The following is a 19,824-nucleotide window of genomic DNA, read 5'->3' as shown; positions in this document are numbered from 1 at the left end:
TTCAGAAGTCTTTAGCCTGTAATTTCTCCTGTCCTGTAATATCTGCTACTGGTATGACATCAGTATTCTCCTGGTCCGATGAAAGCAGTGTGGGTGTGTTCCCTCTGTATCTGTTCTCTGGAAGAGTGTGTAGGAGACGGGCATCGTTTCTGTCTTAAATGTTTGGTAGAAATCAGAGGAAGCCACAGGGCCCTGAAGTTTGTTTTGTGGGGAAATTTTTTTGGCATCTCTTTCTAATTGAAGTTTCCTTGGTGTATTGTACAGGGCACAGATCGTAAGCGTAGAGCTTTATGGTTTCTTGTAAATATAAACACATCTGTTACCAACACCCAGTTCAATATACAGGACGTCCCCAGCACCCTGGCTGCCCCCTGTAGAAGGGGAGAAGAATAAGTGCTAACTTATTCAGTTATAAGAATGAAATCAGTTACTCCACGTATATTCCAAGTGCAGTGATTTACACACAAATAACTCAAAATGAGTGTGGCAGCACAATCAGAAACTAGTGGAGGGTGCTGGAGGGCTGGGAGAATCCAGTCCCTTTGGGATTTCCGCTGTGGAGGTCGGGCCAGAGTAAGGAAGCTGAGAGGAGCTTCTCAGAAGCATCTGGGCTTCTACTGCTCCCCAGAGTGGAGCGCCCATTGTAATTCACTGAGCCCTCCCTTTGCAGAGGGTGCTTTTCTATACTTGTGTGTTATCTTACATAGAAATGTTTAAAAAAAAAAAAGATCAATTTTGCTTGATGTAACAGCCTTTAACTGTTAAAAGTAAGACCTATATCTAAAATTTATGCTAAATCTGTACAGCTCCGACATGAAGTAACCGGCACTCACTAGCTGACTCAGGAGCAGAGGGGGAGCAGAGAGGCGGCCCTCCTTCCTTGGCTTCGTGTCTCATTTAAGCTGCCAGACGCTGCACAGGCTCCATCCCCTCTGAGTCTCAGGCTGAGGCCTCCAGGTCACAGTCGTCATAGGTGTCAGACCAGAACCTGCCACACAAAGGCAGGGACTGGAGTCAGTGGGGAGGTGGGCTTCCTGGGGTCGGTGTGTGGGACCCAGGGGGCTACTCAGACCCTGCAAGTGACTTTGGGCCCTGACATCCCCAGGGCTCACATCCCCAGGGCACTGGGGCCTGTTTGCTGCTCTTTGCCAAGTGTGTTCTGGTAGCAGAGAGACCTGTCCTACAGGGGCGATTTAACCTGGGCATTTGGCCGGGCGGCATTCAAGTGATTGGTCCCCTGAACAGTGAAAGTGATGCAGAGGAAAGGGGAGGCTCTGGGGCTCCAGGGTGAAAAGTGTGGGTCCCTCCCACCTGGGCGCTGTGAGGAGTGGGAGGTCTGATGACACAGGTGGGAGTAGTGACCCTGTCCCTCCAGCCCACACGCAACACGGCCCATCATGAGACCAGCACAGTGGAAGTGGGCAGAGAACCGCAATGTTCCCTTTTCCCCTAATAATCATTTTTCTTTCTTTAACACCCCAGCCAAACTTGCCTGTGCTTTTTAATTTAAAAATATCCTGATGCTGTGGTCATAGAATCATAAATTCTATAGCTTTGCTGTATCCCAACATGAAAAGTTTGTAGAAGACACTGCTTTTCAGCAGGTAATAAAACCAGATGTATTTGTTATCTAATTTTAAGGTCATAATTAACTTGGAATCCTGGCCCTTTAACTCATCCTAAATTAGCATTGCTTTGAATTGCCTTCATTTTGTGTGTGTGTGTTGTATTCAATTTTTACACATCTATGAAAAATCTATAGAACCTCAGGTTGAGAAATGGTGCCATGAGGTGACCCAGGCCCTTCAGTGGGGCTCCACAGAGGCTGCGGGGTCCCCAGGGGGTGGGCAAATCCCAGCCAGGTGTGGATCCTGCAGTGTCCCCTACCGGATGCCAGGGCTACCGCGTGCCCACAGGGATGCAGCAGCGCTGGGCCAGGTGAGCTGTCTGCTTGCGTGAGAAGAAGCCCCGGTGCCTCTGTCCTCCTCACCCTTTCCCCAGGACGCCTGAACTGGGGGGTACCAGGGCCACTCCAGATATCTCACCACACCTGGTGATTAACTGGGGATGTTGCCTGCTGACCTCGGCGGGTTGGGAGGGCAAGGCTGGGTCCTGCAGAGGGAGATGTGGAACCTCACCAGGGACACTCTTTACAAAGAGTGAACAACACCTCCAGGAGTGATGTATGTGGTGACCCCACAGACGCCTTCGGCCCCCCATCTAAACATAAGAGCCTGGCATCTTCAGGGGTTCTATGGAACAGGGACCGTTCCCTGGCGAGATGCACTCAGGTCATCCTCCAGTTGCCTGCGCAGATTACCACCATTCTCTTCTCTCCACCTTTTTGTTCACATGCAGTGGTGACCACCTCCGTGCTCTTCTCTGGCTTTTGGGTTTTCCTGAAGCGCAAAAAAAAAAAAAAAAAAAAAAAAGTCAGGGATGGCAAGGGAAGCACATACACTTATTTGCCTTCTGCTCTTCCTCCTACCCTCTCCACGCTCACATTTCCTCTTCTTGTTCTTCCTCATCCTTTTACTTCATCCCTTCTCTTGAATCCAGGACAAGAGAATTTCTTTTTTTTTTTTAATTGGATGAGTCAGTCTTCTTTTCCTTATTTATTTATTTTTAACGTCCTTATTGGAGTATAATTGCTTTACAATGGTGTGTTAGTTTCTGCTATATAACAAAGTGAATCAGCTATACATATACATACATCCCCATAACCCCTCCCTCTTTTGTCTCCCTCACCCTCCCTATCCCCCCATCCAGGTGGTCACAAAGCACCGAGCTGATCTCCCTGTGCTAAGCGGCTGCTTCCCACTAGCTATCTATTTCATGTTTGGTAGTGTATATATGTCCATGCCAGTCTCTCACTTTGTCACAGCTTAACTTTCTCCCTCCCCATATCCTCAGACCCATACCGTTTTTATGCTAAGTTATATTCTACATGTACCTGGAAAAATGTTAAAAAGATTTTTAAAGAACTGCGCATCTATTTTTGAAGCTGATTTGCCTGTTCAAGGCTTGCTAGCACTTTATCCATCTCAGTGCTATTTCTCTTAGTAAACAAATGCAGTTGCCATAATTGCTGCATATGTGTCTGTGTTCCCTTCTAGGTTATATGTTTTTGAAGTTAGAAACTATATTTATATCACAGCCCCTATGTATAGCACAATATCCATTGCTAATTCAGATTGTGCTTTAAGATATGAGACAAAATTTAAGACTTTTATTATAGTCATAAACATCTAGCAAACCAACCAGAAAATAAAAACTAATTTTCAATTGGTTGGCCAAGAACAAAAAAGAGAGGAATACCTAGTGCAAAATCATATCTCTAATAACTACTGTTGGATTTAGAGCACACACATGCTAACCTTATTTTAAAATATCTTCTCATCAAAGATTTGAGGTTGAATCTGAAAAAATTATATCAGAAGTGAAAATAATTATGTGGTCTGACCAGCTTGGATCACACAAAGTAAGTGTATACTATGTATAAAGTAGATAAACTACGAGGTCCTGCTGTATAGCACAGGCAACTATATTCAATACCTTGTAATAATCTATAAAGGAAACGGATCTGAAAAAGAAATATATATATCTGAATCTCTTGGCTGTACACCTGAAACACAACATTGTCAATCAACTACACTTCAAGTAAAACAAAACAAAACAAAACAAAACAAAGTAACTGTAAAGGGAAGTATAGTTTTATAAATTCACCTCTGATATCCAATGGACCAACTGAAAGACAACAGAAAGTACAACTTTCTAGGAGACAGGACATGGCCAGCAAACAAGGCCATTACCCTCGGTAACGGTCATACCTGCCAAAAAATATACAGACTAGCCTGCATTCATGAATACATAGCAATTCTTCATTTATCTGGCATTGTTAGGCAATGAGGTATTGTATGTTAGGAGAAGTTTTTTTAAATGACAAATTGAAGAGGAGTTATTTTAACCTTCACTCGGTAATTTTTTTCTAAAATTAAGAAATGTATCAACTGGTGTATCTAATGTTTCCGTGATAACTCGGGGTCATCAGTTCAATCAAGGTTTGCATGAATAATGCAAATGGAAACAAGACAAGCATGCTTACTGAAACTGAAAATGACATGGCACTGGCTGGAATAACTGATGAGAGAGCAAGAAAAAAGCAAAAATGAAAACAAACCGTGATCAAGAAACAATCAGTCAAGTTCTGACTTTCTGTACTTGGTTTCAAAAAGAGATACCACAAATCCCAGCGACAGACTCCAGCATCATTAGCTGTCTTTCTCCTTTGTTTCCACCTTCCTTTCCTTTCCCTTCTATCCTAGATTGTCCCAGGGAGTGCTTATAGCTGCTTGCAAGACAAATTCTAATACTTGCTTTCTCTCACACAAACTTCACAATATGTCCATGTGATAAATAGTGTGGAGGTAAAAGACAATTCATCACAGGCACATCGCCTATGAAAATAAAATTAGAAACTAGCTTCTAAACATGCAGAGAGAAGGGCGTGGTGTCAGGCACTAATTTCCTTGCGAATTCCTCTCCATTTCTAATAGACGTTCTACTTTATCAAGATCCCTTTTTATTGGTGTCCCGTTCCAGACTGCTCCACTCCGCCCATCCTCATCCTGTAAAATACATTCACACTCTTTTGTGACCCTACTTATTTGCCCATTAAATAATCAATCATAGAACTGTCGGAATTAAATACAGAGTGAAATTAAAATACTGGAGTCACTTGGAGGGTAGAAGCAGCTCCACCAGAAAATACTGGGCATGGATTTAAAAGAGGCTGCGTGGGACTTGCTCTTGTCCAAGTTCTTTCTCAAGAAGTATCTGAAATAAGCCTAAATTCAGAGTTAATCAGATTGGCCTGCTTTCTCAGGTGGACTGGAATTCATTGCTCTTTCCCCTCAACTCCCTGATGTCAGTGGCACTTTCCGGAGGGGAGGTGGACTTCTCTGCCTACTGCAGAAGCTCAGTTCCCCCAGGAACCACTCCCCATCTGAATCCCACACTGGAGGCCAGATGCCAGCCTTCCCAGAACATTCGTGATCTCCTTTCGGTTTTTGACCTGCTCAGATTGAGTCCCTGTAGACTCTTTCTCAGCTTGAAACCTGATCTTCAACCCCTTTCCCTGACCTCGATGGTAACCTGCCTACTTTAGGCCTCAGGTGCTTTAGCTATAAAATGATATACTTGCCCTTAATTCTAAAGTCTTCTTTCTAAGGCTCCACAATGTGGTGGCTCCTTGAAAATGTTTCTCTTTGCTGGTTTTAATTTTGTAGAGAATTAAAACCCCAGCCACTCTAAAAGACAGTAACTTGCATTGGATAAGGAAAGTGTGCTCTTGTAGTTAGATTAACAGGGATGGAAGACGACTTAGTATGTTTTAAGATACTCATTATCCGTTCTTGTGAGAGTCGGGGGAAGAGAGTTAATAAAATACCAAACGATTGTGACAAATTAAGTTCACCAAGATGTAGCTGATTAGTTACTACTTGAATAAGCCACACAAATCCAATTCAAGTTGTCCTTTATTCTTCTAAGAAGGATCCCAGTGAACTGAGTCCCATGTTCAGTAAGTCCACGTTCAATGGCTTAGTCTGTAAAAACTGTTATGTTGCTGGAAGAAGAAATATTGCCCATCAGTCCTAATTGATGTCTACCTATCACGCACATTTGAAATAAATTTATTACTTTGATTGATCTCAGTGTAATACATTCCAAAGGGGCAACGAGCACACGAAAAGTTATGAAGTCTCCATATTCTACACTGAAGTGTGCAATAAATTATGTATTATTTGGCCGTGAAACTCACAAGCCATAGAAACCACGCCATTAGCAATGTATACAGTGGTAAAGAGCAGGTAATGAGAATGATATAAAACAAAATAGACTGTGTATGTTGGCACTGCTGCCAATAAAGCAATTATTAAATGCATTCATATGCATCTACGCTAGGTAAGCTCTTTGAGGGCAATTGCTATGAATTCTACATACCTGTCAGGATACTATATATAGCCCACTTTCTAGGGCCTTTATTCAAAGACGCTGAGAAAGGGTTACTCTAGGTAAATTCAGACCTTTTCTCAATATAGAATTTGGTCAACATGCATTCTGAACAGCAAAATTTCACAGTATTTTCCTACACTAATTGCCACCTCAGCAAATGCAGGATTAAGTATAATGGATTATAAGAAGTTAGAAAGGAAAGATGGAAGAAGGAAGGTAGAAAAAATGTGGGTATGGAGTACTTCAACATTTACGTAAAGAGTGGACCTAAAACTAACCTGAGGTTTCCCTGAGCTATTAGCATACGCTATAGAAACTTAAATGAAAAAATAAAAAAAACCAGCAAGGGAAACTCAAAGATTCTTTGTTTTTTCACTTTACTGCATACACACGTCCACCTTAAACAATCTATATGCTTATATCCAATAAGAGAGCATTGTTTTGCAAGGCTATTTGGGTTCTATCAGCATGTAAAGGTCGGACAACTCAACTTTAGCAGAGTTAGCCTTCAGGTGAATAATTGCTTCTTTCAGGTTGCGAGCAGTTGAATTTTCCAGAAATGTTTCCCAAAAAATGAAAACTAAAAGAAGGGTCCTAGGACAGCGTCCTTTAGAAGTTTTATAGTATCAAGGCTTTTGGAGGAAGAGAATCCTTGTCGATTATCAACACAGTGATTCCAAGCAGGTCAATTTTTGCTGAGAATATTATATAACAGAACCCACTTCACCTCCATTATACTGACAATGATCTTCCTTACTTCAATCTTGTGCTTCTTAGTAAAGTTGAAAATACTGAGCCAAGAACAGACAGTGACAATGCCAGAGACTCAGATGTACCTATAGGTGCCTTCAGACAACATCAGCCACCCAGGCTAAAGTCCTGGTTTAAAACATCCCAACATGAATGAATCTCAAAAACCATATGCTGAGCAAGTGAAGCCAGATCAAAAGGGCACCTACTATATTATTCAACTTACATGAAATTCTAAACTGGGCAAAAGTCATCTCTAAAGATAAAAAGCAGATCCGTGGTGGCCTTGGGGTGGGAGATGGGGATACTTTTGCAAAAGCCTAGGAGGAAACTTTCTAGGGTTTTAGGATTGTTATCTATCTTTATGGGGGTGCTAGTTAAACAAATGTATACATTAATTAAAAGTCACTGAACCGTTGACTAAAAATGTCTGCATTTTATTGTATGTAAATGATACCTTAATAAGGTTGATTACAAAATGAACCAAAAATAAAACAAAGCAGAAGAGAAACCTCTCAAGACCTCAAAGGAAATACACTGTTTTCTTCCAGGGTACCAGATTGGAAATGAGGCATTGGTCTGTTCTACCCTCAGATTATCCCTAGGATTATCTAGTCTATTTTAAAGCACTAGAGTCCCCTATCAGGAAAACTCACCCCATGTTTAATTACTTTGATTTCTTCTGTGCCTGTTCTCCCAACACAGTGAAGCCATTCACAGAAGAAAAACCACCTTTTTCCAACTTTGCATCATCACATATTCTTTCCAAAGCTATTATGTATGGAATAAAATTTGGCTACACTTTGCAAAAATCTAGCTTTTTGAGCCTTACAAATCTTAACAGTTAAACTATTGTCTGCACTGGAATTTGCAAAAAAAAATATTTTGAAAAGGAATAGTTGAGACTTGACAATTTTGTTTTTCGTGATTTTCTCTTCCCCTAAGAGAGAAGTGAGTAGGAATGAGAAACACATACATAAAGGAAAAAAAATTATCTTGCTGCCTTTGCATGGTTATAATTTATAGGAGGCCCTTATCAACAATAATCTATTATCAGAATCAATAAAATATAATCTCCATGAAGGCCAGGCCAGGTTATTTGTCTCTTTTTCAGCTATTGCAATACAAACCACATTCATGGATATGCTTCTTGATGATCTTTGTAATACTGTAACAGTTGACCATTTCCTCATGCCTCTTCCCCTTAACTTCAACCTGGTTTTTCACTAATGACCTCACATTTCCTTCTCTAACACTTGGTTGTGGGCCTCTTTTCCAACTCCAACTCGCATTTCACTCTGGAACCAAAGGAAGACTCACACCTTCCTGCTTTTTAGTGATACCTCAAGGTCATTACCATATTGTGATCACCCTGAAGAATAGCCAGACAATTGTTATTTCAGAGCCATCTGACAGTTTGTAGCTCTAAAAATTAACTAAGGACCGCATTTGTCAAAAATATCCTAGTTTAAGATTTTGGTAATACAGCAACAGTAATTCCAAAGTCATTATGCTACAGTTGCAGATTAAATAGACTAGAAAAAGGAAGCTTGCCAGATGGTGGTTTACATTATCTACAGACTCTCTCGGCTCAAGGTTAACTTCCCTGGGAGAAAACCCATAAACCCAGAATCATCAAAAATAACCTGCACGTGCAGAGGGGAGACAGCTTTGCTTGTCAAATTTTACATTCTTTCTGATATCTGGGCCCTGGTGATTTATCTCCCATGGAATGGAATAAGGAGGGGAACAAGTAGGGACAGTCCCTTCGAGCAGCGGCCACATGCCTGGCATGTCCTTACCTGCTTTCAAGGCTGACTGCTTCCCACACATATGTTGCCTTTTTTAAGCCTCAAGCCCTCGATCCTTTGCTGAAATACAATAATTTCATTCCTATGGTTTTCAATACCAAAAACTCAACCTCCAGGAGGGCTAAAGTCTAATTTGTACTCCAAACCAAGTAGCAGTGCAGTTCGCTACTACCGAGGCTGAATCCATAAAGACTTCAAGACCACGTCCAGAAGACAAGTTATTATATATAATACCCTAGAAGATCTGAAACACAATTATCATATACATAGCTGGTCCTTCAGAGCTTTTTACCTATAACATGTTTCTTTGATGAAAGTTATTTAATGTACTGGAGATAACTGTGACTTACTGATCAAATATTTGAATACTTATACTTACCTGGGATTTCATTTCTGCTGAAAGAAAAAGGAAGAACAGGACTCACTAAAAAAAAAAACAACTTTAGAAATGAAAGTAAAAATCTTATCACACACTATGACTTTTGGAAGCAGCATAGAGGGGCAGTCAACGGTAAAACACTGGTGAAATAGGTCAACACTCTAGGCCAAAAATCCATTATTATTATCATCAGTGACAGTACCACAACTGTGCCCTTCAGAATTAATAATCACTCCTAAGGATCTTCATTTGGCACCAGATGATGCGTTTAAGAGAAACGCTCTGGGAGGTTTTGAATCAGACTTGGTTTTTTGTTAGCCAAGTTACAGGAGAATTTTTAAAGTGGGGGGACGGGAAGAAGGAAACGGACCAGGAAAAGAATTTAAGCCATCATCTATAAACCAACAAAGCACTGATAGTTCCAAACATTATGTCAGACACTAAAATGACTGATATAGGCTCAAGTGGTTTATAAAACCTATAAAAAGACTACACCAGCAAAATCCCCATTTATCTGTAGAGTTCAGAAACTAAAACAAGGAATATTTTAGCTTAAAACCTTATCTCAAGAGAATCATATACACGTCACATGAATAAAAATACCTGAAACCAAACATTTTTAAAAGCTCCAATACCCAAAATATAAAGAAAAATATTAATTCAGAAGACTCAATCAATCCATGATAATCACAAAACGGCTGGGCAATCTCTATCTCCCTTCCACACTAACCATCCATCCCATGGAAGACCAAGGGAGATCAGACCTTCCACACTTACCTTCCAAACCTTCCAGACACCTGCCTGCTGCAAAATTCTATGGAGTCTCCTTGTGGAACAGCAGTTTCCCATCTCTTGAGTCTCTCCCTATCGTGATCATGCAGGAAGCAAGTCTGGCTGTGCTATTTCTTATCATTGTCTGTCAACCATCTGCAACATGGTATTGTACAGATAAGGAAAAAGTAGTTCCCTTTCCCCCAGAAGGTTGAGGCTCAGGTACAGGGGTAATTCTCCTGTGCACACAGTCCTTATTTAGGCCGACTCAGTGACTTCAACAGGCTTAATCATGTGATCAGGTCTGTTGCCAGCTGCGTAATGCTCCCACATCTGTAGATAGAGCCGCTCTAGGTCCATTGTGTATTGTTTGGTGTTGAACAGAGGGCTAGATGTTCTCTGCTTCCAGACTTTGCCACGAAGTTTCTTCAGGTATTCTAGATCAGTTCCCAGTTTCACAGCTATGTCTTCATATTCTTGTCTATTTTGAGCAATAAGCTCACGACAGCCTAAACAAGTGAGCTGGGAAGCTGCAACTCGGGAAGCAAGAGTCTCTCCTGGCATAGTCACCATGGGTGTCCCTGACCAAAGGACATCCATCCCTGTGGTGTGTCCATTACAGAGTGGAGTGTCCAAGCAGACATCAGCCAGCTGGCCTCTCCGAACATGTTCCTCTTTAGGAGCAACAGGTGAAAAAATGATACGGTTCTGGGGAAGGCCCATATTTTGTGCGTACTGTTGAATATTAGGTTCTCCTACTGCTGGAAAACGCAACAGCCACAGTACACTATTGGGAACACGCTTCAGAATATTTGCCCACATCTGCAAAGTAGATGGGTCAATTTTATATAACTGATTAAAGTTACAGTACACAATGGCATCTTCCGGTAACCCGTACTGAGAACGTGTGGTTACAATAATGGTACGGGGAACCTCCTCTCCAGTGGCAGCCTTAATGTTGATCTGGGTAGTTGCCAGTCCATTGCTAGGACTCAATCAATTAATTGTTATCTGAATTTGTCCTCTGTTAATCATTTCAATAACTGCTTCTGCAATAGTATTCATAGGAATGACAGGCATATTAAGAGCTGTATTACTGCTGTCTGCGTTGTCTCCTCCATCAGGACATTTCATCTTGACAATCTGCACATCTGGGAGACTATCAAGAAATGCTTTGAGGTCGTTGCCATTCAGCACAATCCGATTGTCATAAATGTGCCCATTGGACTGAAAATCGATGACTGCTTTCTTCTTCAGGTGAGGGAACATATTAGCATGATCACCAATAAAGAAAGTATGGGGCATATAAGCCAGTTTCTCAGAATACTGCTCAGCAACTTCAGCAGGTGAAGTTTCCTGATCAGTGAGGATATAATCCATGAAAAGCACGCCACTGGTCCCAGGGTAGCCCAGCCACATTGCCTGAATAGGAGCTGGCCTGAGAGCAAAGAGTTCATTTCGAGCACCCCTGGTATAACCATTCATATTTACAAGGATGTGTATACCATCTTGATGGATGCGATCAGCTGCTTTCCCATTGCATGGAATCTGAGAAAGATCAATGAAATGATGGGCTTCTGCCATCACCTTCGCTCGGAAGTTTGTGCCATCATCTGGGCTCAGAGCATAACAGAATACCTCAAATTTATCAGGATTGTGCATGCCTGGAATAGACTGCATAAGATGAGAAGTAGGATGATTCCCAAAGTCAGAACTCACGTATCCTACACGCAGTCGACCATCACTGAGCTTCAAGTCTTTTGGATGTTCGTACGGTGGTTTATGAAGGACACTGATCTCATCCAAGCAGAGGTTCCCATGGCTCTCAGCAATAGCCTTCCTGAAGCCACGAGAAACAGGATAGAGCATACTATGATGAGGCTGCACAGAAGGCAACCTATTCCTCTCCAGCTGGTCAGCCACAATGCTGACCAATTTCTTCATTCGCTCATCATAGTTTGTCCAATCACAGACACTCTGCAGGCAATGAGCCAAATCACAATAAGCGTCAGGAAAATCAGGTTCAAGCTTCAGAGCAGTGCGATAAGAAGCAATTGCTTCTGGAATATTCCCTGAATACTTGTGAATGGAAGCCAGATTGCTGTGGGCATCCGCAAGTGCAGGGTTAATCTGAATGGCACGAGTATAACACTGCAAGGCTCCCTGAACATCCTGCATCTCCTTTAGAGTGTTTCCCATGTTACAGTAGGCATCAGCAAAGGTAGGACTGATTCGAACAGCCTCCTTATAATGCATCAGAGCTTCCTGCAGTTTTCCCTGCTGCTGCAATAGACTTGCTAAATTTGAATGGGCAACAGCAAAGTCTGGGAAGACTTCTAATGCTTTACGATACAAGCGAACTGCCTCTTCAAAGTTTCCCTGGTCTCCTTTGATATTGGCTAGGTTACTCACAGAGTCTGCATGGGTGGGACACAGCTGCAGAGCTGTATTATAACAATCTTCTGCTTCGGCAACACTGCCCTTCTCTTCCAGAGCGTTGGCTAGGTTGCAATAAGCATCAGGGAAATGTGGTTGCAATTCAATAGCTCGCCTGTGTCTATTGCCAAATCTATCAGGCCTTGCTGGTAGTATACACAAGCCACGTTGGCAGGTACCACTGCATGATTTGGACTCAAGCTTAGGGCACAAAGGTAAGCTGCCACAGCTCTGTCAAAAATCCGTGCCTCTTGCAAGACATTTCCTAAATTGATACAAGCATCCAGAAAATTGGGGTCAAGGGTGACAGCTTTTTCAAAGTGATGAATTGCAAGCCAAATCTCCCCTTGTGCATTGAAAACACAGCCAAGATTACTCCAAGCTACTGCAAAGTTCGGTTGCGTCTCCATTGCTTTCAAATAACATGCCTTGGCTCCTTCCAAGCGACCCAGGGCCTTGAGCAGGTTCCCCAGGTCACTGCGAACACAGTACAAATCAGGATTGCACTGAAGAGCAGAGACGTAAGCTTGTACTGCCCCTTCCATGTCGCCTGCTGCTACCAAAGCGGCTGCCAGGTTAATATAACCATCGATGAAATCTGGTTTGAGATGCAATGCATGCCGGTAATGCTCAATTGCTTCCTGCAACTGCCCTCTTTCCTTTACACATTCCCCAAATTCGAATAGGCTTCTGCCAGAAGAGGGTTCTGTTTAATTGCCAGAGTACTAAAGTGGGCAGATCTGTCCAGCCTTCGACACTGGAAGTGTAGAGATGAAAGTAATAAAAGTACTCCAGTATTGTCTGGCTCTTGTCTCCACAGCTGCATGCAGTGCCTCTCAGCTGCCTCAAAATCACCTGATTGATATTCTCGATGTGCCAACTCAGCTAACCCTTGGAAGGAAAGCATACGTTTCGCTGCTTCTGTGCTGTCGGCCACGTTGCCCACGGAAGACGCCATCTGGAGCTTCTGCAGAGAGTGAGAAAAGGGGGTAATTGAGTCCCGCTGCCGCCACTACTGGCAAGAATGTTTCTAGAGGTAGCAAATACGAGGGCAGCAGCCGTACCACTGCTTTGACAGGCTTAAGCGGCGGCAACAGTTACAGGCACCAAACCTTAGGAACTCTAGTTGGCCATCTACCTCTCACGCTCTTGAAATCTTAATTCTTAACCCTGCCCTCTTCCACCATTTTTCTCCTAATCAGGGAATAAAAATTACCTATACACTTGCCTTAGAAGAAATCAAAAGTCAGTAGTCCAAACACTTTTCAAAATTTTGTTTTCTGCCCAGTTGGAAAGGAAATACATGATTGACTTTACTTCATCATTCATATAGTCAATGTGGAAAACATTAGGGCCGTGAATTTCAATACAGTAAGATCAGAAAATTTTAAATTGGCCTTCCCAAACCACTAATAAGTAACCGATGTTGTATATAATGCTAAAATCTTAGAGACTGAGTTTGATATTTTAAAAGTTCTGAAAGGATTAGCTAATTTCTCATATTTCTCATGCCTCAAACCTGAGTATTACTTTTTTAAAAATAAATTTATTTATTTTTATTTATTTATTTTTATTTTGGCTGCGTTGGGTCTTCAATGCTGCGTGCAGACTTTCTCTAGTTGCGGCGAGCGGGGGCTAGTCTTTGTTGCGGTGCCCGGGCTTCTCATCACAGCAGCTTCTATTGTTCTTCCACAACTCTATGGGTTCCTCTTTAGGTCCTATGAAGAACCCTAGAAATTAATTCACGTAATTATAGGTTTTTGCAAAATTGTCAAAAGTGAGATATTTTAACTTCCATCAGGTAAGACCAGCGTCTCTTTCTTTGCCAATTTTCCTTCTATCATATTCCGCTATGTTGGATCATATTGGAATGGCCACAGGCTTTTTTGAAATCTGGCTAAGGAGATTTTCTTTTGTTCTGTGCTTCGCGGACCTCTCACTGTTGTGGCCTCCCCCGTTGTGGAGCACAGGCTCTGGACGCACAGGCTCAGCGGCCATGGCTCACGGGCCTAGCCGCTCCACGGCATGTGGGATCTTCCCGGACCGGGGCACGAACCCGTGTCCCCTGCGTCGGCTGGTGGACTCTCAACCACTGCGCCACCAGGGAAGCCCTAAGGAGATGTTTTAAGTGAGGCTATTATGTGACTTTCAGACACCACCATATGTAATTGACTATATACTATCCCATTACAGGAATAACTTCCAGTACTCATACTGACTACTCTACTGACTTAACTAGCACAAGACACAGAAGCTTAAGGACAAAAACCACCTTACAATATAGCCATGTCTTGCACTTCACAGCTCTCAAAGCATGTGCGTTTGAAGAAGAAAAAAAGAACTGAAAAGTACAAAACCAGAAGCTATTCTGTGGAAAATTATTTCAATCATCAGGCATGTGAAAGATAAGTCAAAGATTCAGTTTTCATCAATGCTTAGTCAAAACGGAAATTTTCTTCTGTCAAGAATATACTCCAGAGGCTTCCCTGATGGCGCCGTGGTTAAGAAGCCACCTGCCAATGCAGGGGACAAGGGTTCGAGCCCTGGTCTGGGGAGATCCCACATGCCACGGAGCAACTAAGCCGGTGTGCCACAACTACGGAACCTGCGCTCTAGAGCCCGTGAGCCACGACTACTGAGCCTGCGAGCCACAACTACTGAAGCCTCCGTGCCTAGCGCCCATGCTCTGCAACAAGAGAAGCCACCGCAATGAGAAGCCTGTGCACCGCAACGAAGAGCAACCCCCACTCCGTGCAAGTAGAGAAAGCCTGCCTGCGCACAGCAACGAAGACCCAACACAGCCAAAAATAAATAAATAAATAAATAAATAAATAAATAAATAAATGAATGAATATACTCCATGAACAATGTGTGTAATGGAATGGTGTGAATGAGTATTTTATCAGAATCCCTGTAATGCACAAACCTATAGCAGTACTGAAATCAGTAATGCATTTATAATAGTAAATATTTATGAGGAAGTAATCCTTAGAGGTTTTCTCAAAAGTTAATAATGAAAATTAATGTGACATTATCAGTAATAAATTGTGAAGCTGAAATAAACTTTTCTAAACTATTAATAACTAGAAGCAAATTCTAATCAACCATGTTACAAGAAATCTATGTCTAAAAACTACAAAGTTTATTTCTTAAAATTTGATTTCGAAAATACATAAACTGTCGTATGAGGAGGCAGTTAAAGAATATATAGCTAAAAGAGTGGGGGAAAAGTTTTATAGAGACACATCTGGCAGTAGTTAATTTTTAAATGTCATTTTTCTAGATTTTGTGACACCTATAGTATTGATATTTGAAAGCATTTAAAAAATTGTAATTTGAAGATTTGCTACTTCCAGGTAGAATAAAATATTTTGAAGCAAAACAACGTTTCCACTGAGAAAAACAACAAAAAGCCAAATAAAATAGCCAGCATTCAATCAAAAACTTCTAGACAAACCAAGAGATAGAATCATATGGCTAAAATTCTAAGAAAAGAACAGATAATACAAAAATATTTATATAACATATTGTGTATCTTTATCAGGAAAAGTCTTTATCAAGAAAAGACTTTAAAATCATCAGAATATTTTATTTATTTGTATATTATATTTATATATAGATATTTATATAAAGAACTTAAAGATAAAGCCCTAGTTAAGGCAGTGACAATAGCAGTAGCAGTGGGAGTGAAAAGAAATGGTTATATTCAAGCATATTTTGTCAGGAAAAGTCCAAGATCAAATGTCTGACTGCACACATGGGATGGATAGACGGAGTGGGAAAAATCAAAGTTAACTATAGAGGTTCTAGTGAAGATGGGGTTGCCGTCACCCAACCCAAGGGGCTGCGATCATCCCCAAGGTCTAGGAGACTCAAAGGGAAGGTCATGGTCAGAGGCAAAGTTAATTGGTGGGAAAATAAGACTCCCAGTCTCTCCATCTCCTTATACCAGTTTTTTTTTTAACATCTTTATTGGAGTATAATTGCTTTACAATGGTGTGTTAGTTTCTGCTTTATAACAAAGTAAGTCAGTTATACATATGTCCCCATATCTCCTCCCTCTTGCATCTCCCTCCCTCCCACCCTCCCTATTCCACCCCTCTAGGTGGTCACAAAGCACCGAGCGCATCTCCCTGTGCTATGCAGCTGCTTCCCACTAGCTATCTATTCCTTATACCAGTTTTGTTTTTCTGCTCATATACGTAGCAGCATTTCATTCAAGGGGAAAGTCATTGATCTGACTGGTCAAATTAAACAACATAGTTCAAGGCACATTTACAGTGGTTAGTTCCTCCACAATTTAGAAAGTCACATTCACAAGTTCCCTCTTCCTACGCTGCGGAACACATTGGCCATTCCTCCAAAGTTTCCACTCCACAGAGTGGACCAGAGATGACGTGAGCCCAGAACTGAGAGCTTGGCATGAGATGGTGTCAGCCCCACGTAGAGCTCTGGCATAAGTTATAACCCAACCCAGCTCTACAGAGAGCTCTGCATGGAATCCTGGGAGTAAACTCAGCCATAATAATGGGATTCTGTTTTTCATTTGCTTTTCTTCCTTGCTTAACTTTCCCTGGCCACTCTGACAAACAAACTTTCAGGCATTCCTGGGCCACTCACTAACTTTATTCCATTTAATCTCATCCAGATTCCCAAGAAAATTACTAACTATAAGGAGGGAAATTTGGAACATGGTGATTTTTAGATGCCTGAAATGTACAAGTCATTGAATCCAGTTAACTAGCAAATTATCTGGATCTCAAATATGCTAGTAGAATAGCAGACTAAGCTCAATTTAATGTACTCTTACTGGAGACACATGTAAATTCTGGGTCAATTTTGAAAAAGTTAAAAGCACATAGCTGAGATTAAAAGAAAGAAAGGAACACCTGCATGTTTCAGAAAGTAACAGAGAAATTAAATCCAGAGAAAGAAGAGCGGACTGATGTCTGTGGGTTCCGTTCCTTAGTATAGGCCTTATGTAAATAGGGGCTGGAGCTAGAAATCTAACATTACCTTGAGGCCAGGAATTTAGACTCAGGATGGAACAATATTGAGAAGTTGGTACAGATATCCCACAGAAATTTCATGAGGAACTGCTTAGTCCATTAAGAGGGCCAAGGGCGGTGGTGAGGAAGATTGATATCTCTTGAAAACCTTCAGGTACAGAAGACATCAACACCTCTGAAAAGTAGGCCTCTCCTTCCCAGCGTTGTGATGGCCAGGTTGTCACTAACCTGTAAGGCCCTGTATGAATCAGAAACTGCAAGGAGAGTAATTCAAAGAAAAACAGATGCAGGATGGGTGTGGCAATAAATCCTAGGACCCTATCAGAAACAAAATTAAAACCACTCTAAAGGGAAATTTTAAGAAACCAGAGCAGATAGTATCCTAACCAGAATAGAATAATAATTCTGAGGAAGTTACTTTAGTTATTTAAGTAATAGTCAATGCATTTCCATGGCCAGGCCCTTTTGAAGAATTCTAAAACATATACAAACAATTCGTTTACATCTTATATATCCCACCATCCAGAGCCAAATTCACTTAAGTACTGTACTGGTGGAAAGTCGGCAGCACTATGGAGACAATAAAAAGGTGTTTACCATCAAAAAACGTCAAGGTAAGGAAGATAATGTCTAATTTTTAATTATCCTGTGGTTTATTGAAATCTTTTGGAAACCCAAAATAGAGAAAACCTAGGAGGCAATGAAGACTTAAATCTTTAGAGATTTATCAACTCATCTATAAAAGCTTTATTAATCTCTTCTTTTAATACCATTCCGGAGAGGTATAAATGTGTCCAGTGATAGGGTTGAAGAAGCCTGAGAGAATTTCAATTGTTTACTATTCTTGGTCAGCTATTAAGACCTTTCAGGAGCATCTTGATTTTCATGGCATCATCCAACAAAAAGCAGGATATTTTACAGAAAGTCCTGGTCCACTTTTTGGCTTGCTTTTGTGTTTATGTTTTTGGTTTTCTCACATTGGGCGGTACATTAGGCTACCTATTGCATACTCCCTCATTCATGCATGCATTTATTCAAACAATATTTACTGAGTTGAGATATTTAATTAACACCCAATAAATGATGTTTAGATGAATGAATGCGCTTTTTATCAAAGTAAGTGTAAGTACTGAGAAAAATTACAGAATGTATGATCCCAGCCCCACAAAAGTGTATAATTGTGTTGAGGATATAACATATGCTGGTGAAATAACTAATATATCATATTGGACAGTCTCTAAGTTCAAAAATGAGTTTTTATAAATAATCAGAGCCTAAGGAGGACAAAGAAGGGACAGTTCATTATGGGTTGAATCTATCAATAAATGTACATTTCAGATGAGATTTGAGATTGACCTTAAAGAAAGAAAAGGACTTAGATATATGAACAGAGAACAAAAAAGGCATGGTGATAGCATGTGCATAGATAGTGGGGCCCATATTTATGTTCTTCATTAAGGACAGTCAGAGATAACCCAAATATAACTGTTTCCATGGGTCCATTCTCAGTATCCAAACAAAACGGCAAATCCTATCTTAGTAAAACTAATGAAAAACACAGTCTCTAACAAAGACATTGTGAAGGAAAGGGGGAGAGGAAGGCTTGCATCCTACACCACACAACAAAACTTATTTAATTATTTGTTTCATTTTCTCCCTCTGAAAATTTCCTCTCCCTCTCTCTGTACGTCTCTCTTCTCCCACATCTGGCCACACTCTACCAGCCACCTTTCCAGATCTTTCCAGAACTCTCCATCCTAGTTTCACTATGCCACAAGTTAAACATCTCACAGGTCTCCAGGATGCATCCTCATCACTTATTCCACAAAGACAAACAAAGGACACTTCTCAGGATCACGTTTCTTGGAAGGAAGAAGTCACGAGGAGTGATTATAAATAATATAAGGTGGAGAGCAGTGACTTAAAATACCATTTTTCCTCTTAGAATGTGAATACAGGGAACTTTGGGAAACTAGAAAATCTAGAAAGGATTCCTTGATAATTATTTATTTTCAATGAATAAAATAAAATGTAATCATACGGCTAAACTCTGACAGATTAACTTTTTCAAAAGTTGCTTTCACACACCTTCACTATTGGGATGTTTGATAAACACATCTTTCTTCTTTCTTTGCAGATACTGGCACCAAACTTTCAAACCATAAGAACCTTCCCATAAGTCCCTTTCCAGGCAAGATTAAGGTATAACAATCCAAACAGATTTTTGAAGAAGATAACTGGTTGAAAGCACAGGAAAAGAGCTGGGTTGCTCTTTTTCAACGGTCACATAATGAGTAATGTGGGAACTGGTTTACAAAGTCTCTCTCCATGAGGGGCTAAAGTTAAGATTAGAACTTCTGAGGCCAGAAGAGCAAAATAACTACAACAACACACATATTTTCAAGAGCCGCCCTTTGGATGTGAGGGATTGATTTTTCCCACTCTTTTTTCAGCAGCCCACCTGGTGTCTTTAGTAAATGACATAAGAGAATACAGTGTGGCCAAGAAGGCTTAGATTTCCTTAGCCCCAAGTCAGATATTCTCAAGTGACTGTCCACTCAAATTAAAAAGAGAGATTTACAAGAGGAAACTGGATACAACTGAGTGTACTTTTATTTCAGCCCTTTACCTGAATGTTTTGTTTTGTTTTCAG

The 19,824-nt window shown here is 41.0% G+C and overlaps 2 pseudogenes; both read right to left on the bottom strand.

Moving 5' to 3' along the window:
- Window positions 1-990: 990 nt before the first annotated feature.
- Window positions 991-19,824, bottom strand: part of LOC125963844 (UDP-N-acetylglucosamine--peptide N-acetylglucosaminyltransferase 110 kDa subunit-like) — a 232,997-nt pseudogene continuing 214,163 nt past the window's right edge.
- On the bottom strand, window positions 9,808-13,409 carry LOC125963849 (UDP-N-acetylglucosamine--peptide N-acetylglucosaminyltransferase 110 kDa subunit-like; annotated as a pseudogene).

Source organism: Orcinus orca, chromosome 3 (genome assembly GCF_937001465.1).
Source record: "Orcinus orca chromosome 3, mOrcOrc1.1, whole genome shotgun sequence".
Classification (NCBI taxonomy): domain Eukaryota; kingdom Metazoa; phylum Chordata; class Mammalia; order Artiodactyla; family Delphinidae; genus Orcinus; species Orcinus orca.
The sequence above is the reverse complement of the archived record's forward strand: the minus strand, read 5'-3'. Positions and strand labels throughout refer to the sequence as shown.